Raw genomic sequence first — 12,687 nt, 5'->3', positions numbered from 1 at the left:
CCAATCGGTTAGGCCACACATCCTTGACATGATTGAGAATGTCGAGAAACTGGAGGCACTTGATTGCAAAATCAGTGAGAGCATAATCATTGACCGTATGCTTCATTCACTTCATGATGGTTTTGCCCTTTTTAGGGCAAATTACTACATAAATGACATGAATAAAAGTCCTCGTGAGCTACACTCACTCCTCGTACAGACCGAGAAGGATATGAAATTGAGTGGGAGCATGAAGCAAGATGTTCTCATAATTTCCAACAAGAATAAGGGTAAGGGCAAAGTTCACGGCGACCTAACTGTAGGAAAGCCAAAGTTTAAGAAGTCAGGAAACGGTAAGAGTGGGCCTGGTGAGGCTAGTGGCTCACAAGGCAAGGCAAAGAGCAAGGGCGGTGACGTTGAGTGCCACCATTGTCACAAGACTGGGCATTGGAGGAGGAACTGTCTCGTGTACCGTGAGGACATAAAAGCAGGCCGCGTCACTCCTGTTGGTATGTCATCTTATATTCATATGATTGAGATTAACCATGCAAGTTTTGGAACTTGGGTACTTGATACTGGTTGTGGTTCTCATCTGTGTAATCATTTACAGGGCCTAAAAAACATCACACCCCTCGCAAAGGGTGATGTGGACCTACGAGTGGGGAATGGAGCAAGAGTTGTTGCAAGTCTCAATGGGAACATACGTAATCCAGCTCCCGAGTGGTTTTGAGTTATATTTATATTACTGTTACTATGTACCCAGTTTATCTAAGAATATTATTTCTGTTTTCGTGCTTGATAAAGACGGTTTTTCATTTTCAATAAAGGACAATAATTGTATTTTCTCTTTTAATGAAATGGTTTATGGCAAAGCAGTTTCCATGAATGAAATTTATATCTTAGATCAAACCACAGATATATTACATGTGAATAATAAGAAATTAAAGGTTGGTGACAAAGATCAAACTTATCTATGGCATTGTCGAATGGGACACATAAATGAAAAATGTGTAAAGAAACTCATTGAGAATGGGACTATCCCCACATTTGATTTCTCATCATTTGGCACGTGTGAATCATGTCTTATCGGCAAAATGACTCGAATTTCCTTCAAAGGTGTTGGAATGCGCGCTAATGACCTATTAAGACTCATACATACTGATGTATGTGGACCTATGTCAATCACCGTAAGAGACGGCTATAGATATTTTATCACTTTCACGGATGATTTGAGTAGATACGGATATGTCTACTTAATGAAGCATAAAAGTGAGTGTAGATACCCGTATCCGTCGATATTGGAATTTATAGAGAACCCGACAAACACCCGATGATGATAGGACACATGTATTCATTAGTTGTCATTGTCATTATTTGGAGCTCGTTTTACGGCGTAATGGGCGTAGTCGATGAAGTATTTTATTAATTTAAATGATATTTAAATTAATGTTTTTTAAAGTGAATTCATTTTATTGTTTTAATTTGAATTTATTTTCTTAAATTTATTTTATTGAAAATAAAATAGATATTTGATTTGAAAAATCATTCTTATGTTATTTAATTTGAAAAATCAATTTATATCGTTTATAAACCGTATTTGAAGAACTCGATTTTTTACGACGGCTTTATACGCGATCTTGAGCTCGTTTTCAACTTGATTTGGGCACGATTTTCGAAGCAAACTTGAACCAACTCCTGACCCATAATCCAACCCATCACCCACCCTCATAACTAGGCCCTAACCCCATGCAAACCCGCGTCCGTACCTCCTTATTTCTTTAAATTTTATCCAATTTCTGTTAACTTTAACCTATTTATGATTTCTTTGTCAAAGCATAATGTTATATTTTCAGGAATTTGATTCACTTTTGAGTTTAAATGAGAAATCTTCATTCCTATCTTGGCTTTTACAAGAGAAAATTTGAGTAAATTACCTTTCTCTTTTGGTTTTAACGTTGATCGGATGATAGAACTCGTTATTGGAGACGTTTGATAACTTGTTCTACGCTTGTCGGCGAGTTATTTTGTTTTGAATTTGTCTTTGACTTGGAAGGTTAGCGTTCTTGTGTGCACGACAAGAGCAATTTCGTTCCATGAATGAGACTTATACTTTTGAAAACTCTCCGTTAATGTTTTTGAAAGTGTGTTGATTTTGATTTATACAAATGATTTGCCTTTCGACTTGGTTCTATCGGAAAATTTTAGTTGAAACTTTTGAAAGAATTTGAATTCTTACGATAAGTAACATTTTAAATGTTTTGGTTACCGATTCCAATTCCAGTTTTATTTTATTTAACCTCTCTTTTCTACTTTCAAGTTTCGAGGACGAAACTTTTTAAAAAGGTGGGGTGATTGTAACACCCGCGAATTTCTCATTTTGACAATTATAATTTATTAAACCGTTTAATTACCTTATTTTATATTATTAAGTTATTTAATTTAATTAATTCATTTTGCGCACAATTTTAACGAAAAGAATATTTTAAAGTTTAATTTATAGAAAAATACGTACTTTTGGTCGGACAATAATAATGACCATAATGACGATAATAATATTTTCCGTCTTAAATTCCGTCTAACTTTAGACCGTCACATTTCAATGGAGAATCTTATCTAAATACGGACCAATCGAAAATCGACACATACACCCCCTATCCACCCCACACTCTACTTTTACTTATTATTATTATTATTATTATTATTATTATTATTATTATTATTATTATTATTATTATTATTATTATTATTATTAATCGTGGTTATCACTAGACTCCAGCTACCTACCCTTTGCCATCCTCTTTCTTTCTTTCTTTCGTCCTTTTCCTTTATAAACAGCAACAACAGCGAAGCAGCAGCATCAATGGCACGCCCCATTTCCGTCTCCTTCTATCCCCATTTCCTCCCTTATTTCTCAACCAAATTCAATGATTTTTGCACCACTAGCTTCCTCTCTCCGCCCTCGTTCTTTTAAGGTAAGAAAGCTTATGTTTTGACTTATTTTCGAAATGGGCATCTTATTACAAATTCGGTTTTGGTGACTCAAACAACCCATTTTTCCTCCCTTTTTAGTTGAAGACCTCGAATAATGAAGAAAAGCTCGTGCTTTGGACGTTTTCACTCGGGAATTCGAAGGGTTAAGGTAACGGTGATAGGTTACTCGACAATGTGTCGATCTTTTTTGTTTTACTCGGTTTTCACTCGTTTTCATTGTAAAGGCTAAACCTTTTTGGTCTTTCTCATGAATTGCTGCTGAAAGGTGTATGGAGTTGGTATGAATTGGTTATGTACAGTTATTTTAGTCGAGTTGAGTTTTCAAATTAGGGTTGAATCACGAAAATTTCCTCAATAATCGTAGCTGGCGTCTGATATCGGACGTTTTTACTGAAATAACCTGATCTTCTCGTGGATTAGAGTAATAGACATGGTGTGCTATTCTGAGAATTCATAAAATTGGTATTGTTACTTGTAACTTTTGTCCTATAGGATAAGCTTAGGAAGCATTGGAATGTGATTAACTCAAGGACTGATTAACATTGGAATTTTATCTTGTTCATAGATTTTTCGTGTTAAATGCCGTTATGATAAGTTAATGTATTGCTGAACTATGTTTGGAGTTAGGTTTTGGGCTTACTATGGTTATCCATTTGGTTTAGTCTTGTCCATCTAGTTGGACTTGTTTTATTTACTCGACTGGGCTCGTTACATCTCATTGGATTTGGTAGTTGGGCTGACTACACTTGGTAATTTGGGCTAGTCATGTTGGATAAATTGGGCTAGTTAGATTTAATGAATTGAGCTAGTTATACTTAGTAAGTGGGGTTTGTCATATCTATTCATTCGAGTTTGACTCGTTAATTTAATTGAACTTGTCATGATTCTATAATTGGACTTGTCGTGTTTATAAATTGTTTTGACGCTAGTTTGGTTTATTTGAAATAATTAAATATCCGTCTCGTATTTTATATAACGTAAATCGTTAATATCGTCTTTCACATGTTTAGTTGTTGGGCTCATTTGATTGTGGTAAATGGACTTTTTATGCCTTATTAGTTGGACTAGTCATGTTTTATGAGTTGGATTTGTTAGACTTCTTCAATTGGGCTTGAAATGTTCACTTGTTTGGACATTAGGAAGGATCGGCTGAAAAGAAAATAGGAATAAAGATAGTCTACTTTCTACCTGATTCCTATACCATTATTGAGTTAGACCCGATATTATCTGTTGAGGAACATAATTGTGTGTGTAAGCTATTTAAACCACGTCTCATGCTTTATATAACCTAATTCGTTAAATATCGTTCATTCACATATTTTTCTCACATTAATCATAAAAGTGGAATTTATTATTTATTCATGTCAAAATTCGGTGAAATGTCTCACTTACCTATAATATGAATTTTAAATCCGTTCATTCTCATTTATCTATCGTATTTCAAATATGAGTGAATTATTCTACTTATTTAATTAAATTGAGTCATTTATAATTGGATGCTTGTTTTGCTTATTATAAATGGTTCACCTCCGTTTGTTTACATTTTTATTCAAGTGACAAATATTGAAGAAATGGGTTACTTATTCACATTCATGATTATGATTTGGCATGAAATGTCTCACTTGGATTATCATCGGTTCATTACATGTAGTAGTCTCTTTCCAAGTTGATTCGTATCGCTTGGTTGAGTCGTATTCTTGATAATGCCCTTATACTATACCGTATTGCTTGACTTATCTTTACGCCTTACTTGTGCCGTTCTGCCAAGTATGGGTTTACGCCGCTCTCGTGCCGTTCTGCCGAGAGTTGGTTGATTTATGTTTACCCGCCCCTTTCGGACCGTTCTGCCGATTGTGGGTTAGCTCATACCGTATTCTGGTGACAATGCCTTTATGCTATACAATTTGCTTGACTTGTCTTTACGCCTCTTTCGGACTGTTCTGCCGATTGTGGGTTTAGCTCATATTTTCCGCCTCTTTCGGATCGTTTCGCCGATTGTGGGTTCTCGACTTCCGTTACGTCGATCGAGTCTTGGATGCGGACTGTTCGCCGCATGTCGAATCGGGGACCGTTACGCCGAGAGTCGGCGATTTAGACTAGGGGTGAGTCTTGGGAGTACCATTGTCGTCCTACCAGGGGAATTATATATTGATATATGAGTAGTAAAGGTCTTGTTTGGTTATAGATATTGGTATTTGTCTTTTAAGGTAAGAGTTATGCCTTGTGTTGTTTGTCTTGGTCCTATCGGACACTAGGGGTGATCTATAAGCCCTCTAGTTGCGATATGATCGTCGGGATTGATGATCTCATCCGTTCTTATGGTGAGATGCAAGCCATAAGTATGAATGCGACATTAGTAGCCACGTCCCGTACAATGTTTGCTAAGTGGTTTTCCAAGTAATGGCTACAGTTTCTATCCTTGTAATTTGCTCTGGTTGATCTCTTACTAAATTGCTTCACATGATTCGGATTCTAATCTCATATCTATGTTGTATTTCCTTGAAATGCGTGCCCTTGTATAAATGACCGTATTCTTGTCTTTCACATTATTTAATTGTCTCACATGTTTAGTTGAATCTTTATTATGCTAATTTTGATCTATCTTGTTCTATCTCATTTAATTGCCACGTTTAAATATAAACTTGATATTCATATCTTTTGTAAGTATCTTACATGACTTACCTGTTTTAGTTCTTTGTTACGTTCGTTTCGACATTTTGTGGCTGGGAGAACCTTGAGTTACTCCCCACTGACTGTGGCGTTCATGTTTACATGAATGACAGGTACTAGTTGGTGCATTCATGGGGTGAAGACATGTGTGAGCTAGCGAGCACTTTGGCCTTGTAGTTGGTTTATTAGGATTGATTTGACTCACCTTTTATTGTATTGTCATTCGAGGGATATATTTTCCCTCACCTCGACTATCACGTTTGTATAATTTAATCTTTATTTCCGCAATCATTATTTGTGTTTTGGGTTTTAATGAACCCCCGCTTTAAATTTTAAAAGTTTCAAAAATTTCCTAAATTTTCGCTTTAATTTATAAGTTATATTTCCCGCTTTATCGCGGGGTGTCACAGTTGGTATCAGAGCCTATGTTGCTCCCGACGCACGCACGTGTACCCCAAATTTAATTTGAACTTGACCTTGAATAATGAATGAGAGATGGGTAGACTTAAGGACCTAAGGTGGTAGTCTGTAGTGTGTTTGCTCTTTGTTAGGTTCTAACATATTTGTTGATTGTCATTTAATAATTGTTGTGCCCTTGGATCAATGACCGTGAACTTACCAGTGTGGTGATCAAGATTTGGTGCCTATTGCTGAGGATTGAGGATTTGTTCAACTTTGAAGAATGCTTCTACTTCCTCGAAGATGTTTCTCATTCTTTGTGTACCTTGCCTTATTCTTTAGTTCTTGATGCTTATTTCCTCTTCTTAACCTTCTTTTCTTTTCCGTGGAAGTTACTCTTGTACCCTCCTACCTTGTTCTTTGTTCTCTGCTAATTCTCCTTAACGCCCTTTTTTTTTTAGTACTCTTTCTTTTGAGGAATGTTGACCTTGGTTGGAAAATTTGACTTTGGAAGAAATTGTTGTGGTTGACCCTTAATCCTGGCTTTGAGAGGATTTGATGTTAGAAAGACTTAGGTAGTGTGATGAGACATACTTGATGGTTCTTATACCTAGATCCTTGATAAAGTGAGTATATTTGATTGGTGGATTTTGTGTGTCAAGTTTGAGTTGCATTGGTTACTAAGGTTATGGAACCTGGCTTGGTTGGTTATGTTTGGGATACTAGTGCTTAGTACTTGACCTAAGGTGGATGAAATTGAATGGTGGATTTGAGGATGTAGGATTGGCTAAGTAAGTTGAGTTTGTGATTGGCTTTCGTAGTCGCTTTAGATGTGAGGGTTTGATAATGTATATGTTACCACCTTGTATTGAAATGAGAACCTTGTAGAATATTTGAGGAACCTTTTCTGGAGTTTAGAGCTTAGTATTGGGATTTTGATTGAGGGTTTTACTATTTTGAGAACTCATGGTTGACACTAGTTGGATGTGAGTGTAGCTTTGTTGGGAACTTTGGCCTTGATCTTGTGGAAGTTGTTTGTGGATGTTTGAGGATTTGGAGTGATGAGATCATTTATAGTGGAGTACCTTGTTTCATGGAATTGCTTAGGATGAAGTAACATAAGTGATTGATGAAATTCTTGGGAATGTTGTGATTATAAGTTTTGTTGTTAGGAAGTTTTCAGAACCGCTTAGGATGATGTTGTTGTTTGAAGTTTGAGTACTTGGCGTTTCCTTGTTGTCTAGTACCCGTCTTCTTTGATCATAAGTATTACCGTTCATACCTCTTTTCCTTGCTTCATCATACTCTTCTTTTAAGTTTGATGCTAGTAACCTATAAAACTCTATCTTTGACATCTTTGTTGATTTGACTTCGAACCTTGCCCTATGAAATTCATCATAACTCTTTTTGTCGGTTAAGTTAGGACTCTGTTAGCGTACCTGGTATTTATGTTGTCTAAATTGCCTTTCATTTATTACAATGTTTAAACTTTCAAACTACCATTTTTGACTTGTTAAAAGTTGATGTTACTTTTACAAACTTTACCTATTTTAAAGGTTTGAAAATGAAAATTTGATGATTTTAATTGCTAAACATGTGATTTCTTTAAATTTTATCCAATTTCTGTTAACTTTAACCTATTTATGATTTCTTTGTCAAAGCATAATGTTATATTTTCAGGAATTTGATTCACTTTTGAGTTTAAATGAGAAATCTTCATTCCTATCTTGGCTTTTACAAGAGAAAATTTGAGTAAATTACCTTTCTCTTTTGGTTTTAACGTTGATCGGATGATAGAACTCGTTATTGGAGACGTTTGATAACTTGTTCTACGCTTGTCGGCGAGTTATTTTGTTTTGAATTTGTCTTTGACTTGGAAGGTTAGCGTTCTTGTGTGCACGACAAGAGCAATTTCGTTCCATGAATGAGACTTATACTTTTGAAAACTCTCCGTTAATGTTTTTGAAAGTGTGTTGATTTTGATTTATACAAATGATTTGCCTTTCGACTTGGTTCTATCGGAAAATTTTAGTTGAAACTTTTGAAAGAATTTGAATTCTTACGATAAGTAACATTTTAAATGTTTTGGTTACCGATTCCAATTCCAGTTTTATTTTATTTAACCTCTCTTTTCTACTTTCAAGTTTCGAGGACGAAACTTTTTAAAAAGGTAGGGTGATTGTAACACCCGCGAATTTCTCATTTTGACAATTATAATTTATTAAACCGTTTAATTACCTTATTTTATATTATTAAGTTATTTAATTTAATTAATTCATTTTGCGCACAATTTTAACGAAAAGAATATTTTAAAGTTTAATTTATAGAAAAATACGTACTTTTGGTCGGACAATAATAATGACCATAATGACGATAATAATATTTTCCGTCTTAAATTCCGTCTAACTTTAGACCGTCACATTTCAATGGAGAATCTTATCTAAATACGGACCAATCGAAAATCGACACATACACCCCTATCCACCCCACACTCTACTTTTACTTATTATTATTATTATTATTATTATTATTATTATTATTATTATTATTATTAATCGTGGTTATCACTAGACTCCAGCTACCTACCCTTTGCCATCCTCTTTCTTTCTTTCTTTCGTCCTTTTCCTTTATAAACAGCAACAACAGCGAAGCAGCAGCATCAATGGCACGCCCCATTTCCGTCTCCTTCTATCCCCATTTCCTCCCTTATTTCTCAACCAAATTCAATGATTTTTGCACCACTAGCTTCCTCTCTCCGCCCTCGTTCTTTTAAGGTAAGAAAGCTTATGTTTTGACTTATTTTCGAAATGGGCATCTTATTACAAATTCGGTTTTGGTGACTCAAACAACCCATTTTTCCTCCCTTTTTAGTTGAAGACCTCGAATAATGAAGAAAAGCTCGTGCTTTGGACGTTTTCACTCGGGAATTCGAAGGGTTAAGGTAACGGTGATAGGTTACTCGACAATGTGTCGATCTTTTTTGTTTTACTCGGTTTTCACTCGTTTTCATTGTAAAGGCTAAACCTTTTTGGTCTTTCTCATGAATTGCTGCTGAAAGGTGTATGGAGTTGGTATGAATTGGTTATGTACAGTTATTTTAGTCGAGTTGAGTTTTCAAATTAGGGTTGAATCACGAAAATTTCCTCAATAATCGTAGCTGGCGTCTGATATCGGACGTTTTTCTTGAAATAACTTTGATCTTCTCGTGGATTAGAGTAATAGACATGGTGTGCTATTAAAGAATTCATAAAATTGGTATTGTTACTTGTAACTTTTGTCCTATAGGATAAGCTTAGGAAGCATTGGAATGTGATTAACTCAAGGACTGATTAACATTGGAATTTTATTTTGTTCATAGATTTTTCGTGTTAAATGTCGTTATGATAAGTTAATGTATTGCTGAACTATGTTTGGAGTTAGGTTTTGGGCTTACTATGGTTATCCATTTGGTTTAGTCTTGTCCATCTAGTTGGACTTGTTTTATTTACTCGACTGGGCTCGTTACATCTCATTGGATTTGGTAGTTGGGCTGACTACACTTGGTAATTTGGGCTAGTCATGTTGGATAAATTGGGCTAGTTAGATTTAATGAATTGAGCTAGTTATACTTAGTAAGTGGGGTTTGTCATATCTATTCATTCGAGTTTGACTCGTTAATTTAATTGAACTTGTCATGATTCTATAATTGGACTTGTCGTGTTTATAAATTGTTTTGACGCTAGTTTGGTTTATTTGAAATAATTAAATATCCGTCTCGTATTTTATATAACGTAAATCGTTAATATCGTCTTTCACATGTTTAGTTGTTGGGCTCATTTGATTGTGGTAAATGGACTTTTTATGCCTTATTAGTTGGACTAGTCATGTTTTATGAGTTGGATTTGTTAGACTTCTTCAATTGGGCTTGAAATGTTCACTTGTTTGGACATTAGGAAGGATCGGTTTGAAAAGAAAATAGGAATAAAGATAGTCTACTTTCTACCTGATTCCTATACCATTATTGAGTTAGACCCGATATTATCTGTTGAGGAACATAATTGTGTGTGTAAGCTATTTAAACCACGTCTCATGCTTTATATAACCTAATTCGTTAAATATCGTTCATTCACATATTTTTCTCACATTAATCATAAAAGTGGAATTTATTATTTATTCATGTCAAAATTCGGTGAAATGTCTCACTTACCTATAATATGAATTTTAAATCCGTTCATTCTCATTTATCTATCGTATTTCAAATATGAGTGAATTATTCTACTTATTTAATTAAATTGAGTCATTTATAATTGGATGCTTGTTTTGCTTATTATAAATGGTTCACCTCCGTTTGTTTACATTTTTATTCAAGTGACAAATATTGAAGAAATGGGTTACTTATTCACATTCATGATTATGATTTGGCATGAAATGTCTCACTTGGATTATCATCGGTTCATTACATGTAGTAGTCTCTTTCCAAGTTGATTCGTATCGCTTGGTTGAGTCGTATTCTTGATAATGCCCTTATACTATACCGTATTGCTTGACTTATCTTTACGTCTTACTTGTGCCGTTCTGCCAAGTATGGGTTTACGCCGCTCTCGTGCCGTTCTGCCGAGAGTTGGTTGATTTATGTTTACCCGCCCCTTTCGGACCGTTCTGCCGATTGTGGGTTAGCTCATACCGTATTCTGGTGACAATGCCTTTATGCTATACAATTTGCTTGACTTGTCTTTACGCCTCTTTCGGACTGTTCTGCCGATTGTGGGTTTAGCTCATATTTTCCGCCTCTTTCGGACTGTTCTGCCGATTGTGGGTTCTCGACTTCCGTTCTGTCGATCGAGTCTTGGATGCGGACTGTTCTGCCGCATGTCGAATCGGGGACCGTTCTGCCCCGAGAGTCTAGCCAGATTTAGACTAGGACTGAGTCTTGGGAGTACCATTGTCGTCCTACCAGGGGAATTATATATTGATATATGAGTAGTAAAGGTCTTGTTTGGTTATAGATATTGGTATTTGTCTTTTAAGGTAAGAGTTATGCCTTGTGTTGTTTGTCTTGGTCCTATCGGACACTAGGGGTGATCTATAAGCCCTCTAGTTGCGATATGATCGTCGGGATTGATGATCTCATCCGTTCTTATGGTGAGATGCAAGCCATAAGTATGAATGCGACATTAGTAGCCACGTCCCGTACAATGTTTGCTAAGTGGTTTTCCAAGTAATGGCTACAGTTTCTATCCTTGTAATTTGCTCTGGTTGATCTCTTACTAAATTGCTTCACATGATTCGGATTCTAATCTCATATCTATGTTGTATTTCCTTGAAATGCGTGCCCTTGTATAAATGACCGTATTCTTGTCTTTCACATTATTTAATTGTCTCACATGTTTAGTTGAATCTTTATTATGCTAATTTTGATCTATCTTGTTCTATCTCATTTAATTGCCACGTTTAAATATAAACTTGATATTCATATCTTTTGTAAGTATCTTACATGACTTACCTGTTTTAGTTCTTTGTTACGTTCGTTTCGACATTTTGTGGCTGGGAGAACCTTGAGTTACTCCCCACTGACTGTGGCGTTCATGTTTACATGAATGACAGGTACTAGTTGGTGCATTCATGGGGTGAAGACATGTGTGAGCTAGCGAGCACTTTGGCCTTGTAGTTGGTTTATTAGGATTGATTTGACTCACCTTTTATTGTATTGTCATTCGAGGGATATATTTTCCCTCACCTCGACTATCACGTTTGTATAATTTAATCTTTATTTCCGCAATCATTATTTGTGTTTTGGGTTTTAATGAACCCCCGCTTTAAATTTTAAAAGTTTCAAAAATTTCCTAAATTTTCGCTTTAATTTATAAGTTATATTTCCCGCTTTATCGCGGGGTGTCACAAAATTGACCTTGAGAGTACACGAATCCCCTCGAAAAACAGAGTGTCATACACTCTGTTTTCGCGGCTTTTCTTGTCTGTCCAGTTCTATTTGTGCTCGTTTTTCATGCCCAATAACTCAGAATGAGCGTGGTTTGTTTTAATATATTTGTTCTAATCTCTTTCTAGTTTTCAAAATATCTTTTAAATCTAATTTTCACCGAGAAACGAGTGAGAAATTGCAGTTTCAAAGTTGCTGTCCAGATTTACCAAAAAGCGTGTTGTTGCTTTGTTCCTTCGTCGACGACGGCCTCTCGAGATAAAATCTACGATCGATTACAATCCAAGACGGTGTCAACGATACATGTAGGTAGAGGGTGCATCAAATCCTCCTCTTCTCCCTTTTATTTCGTTCTTTTATGTTGGTTTTTTATAGTTTGTTTTGTATATTGTTTATCGTTATGCATCATTTGATATCGTTAACTGTGAAACTCGTTTAGTCTGAGTATGAGTTAAAGTACCACCATGAACACCCGCGTTAACTTGAGTTGGGAAAAGAAATCCGCCATATTGGTCGGTCGTATCCCCTTCTCATTTACATATCCTCGTGTTCAAGGTAGGGCATTAAGAAAACGAATTTTAACTTTGTTCCTCGCTTTTGACCCCTCGCTCGTTTTGCTCAATTCGGCCTGCCCTAGGACCCTTTCCATGTTAGTTAAACCTCTGATTGTTAACCTATGATTCAATTAGATGACTTTAGACTAATTTAACAACCTAATTACACATGTTAGG

General features: G+C 35.6%; 2 long non-coding RNA genes across 2 annotated transcripts; both read left to right on the top strand.

Moving 5' to 3' along the window:
- The first annotated feature begins 2,742 nt into the window (after nucleotides 1–2,742).
- On the top strand, nucleotides 2,743–5,978 carry LOC141613574 (uncharacterized). The gene is made up of 3 exons (XR_012529260.1): nucleotides 2,743–2,951; nucleotides 3,049–3,118; nucleotides 5,754–5,978. It is a non-coding gene; the product is annotated as an uncharacterized LOC141613574 (long non-coding RNA).
- Nucleotides 5,979–8,604: 2,626 nt separating this feature from the next.
- LOC141613534 (uncharacterized) lies at nucleotides 8,605–11,847 on the top strand. Its single transcript, XR_012529257.1, has 3 exons — nucleotides 8,605–8,813; nucleotides 8,911–8,980; nucleotides 11,623–11,847. It is a non-coding gene; the product is annotated as an uncharacterized LOC141613534 (long non-coding RNA).
- Nucleotides 11,848–12,687: the final 840 nt, after the last annotated feature.

The sequence above is a fragment of the Silene latifolia genome, chromosome 1, assembly GCF_048544455.1.
Source record: "Silene latifolia isolate original U9 population chromosome 1, ASM4854445v1, whole genome shotgun sequence".
In the NCBI taxonomy this organism is placed as follows: domain Eukaryota; kingdom Viridiplantae; phylum Streptophyta; class Magnoliopsida; order Caryophyllales; family Caryophyllaceae; genus Silene; species Silene latifolia.
This window is presented reverse-complemented; position numbering and strand designations above follow the sequence as displayed.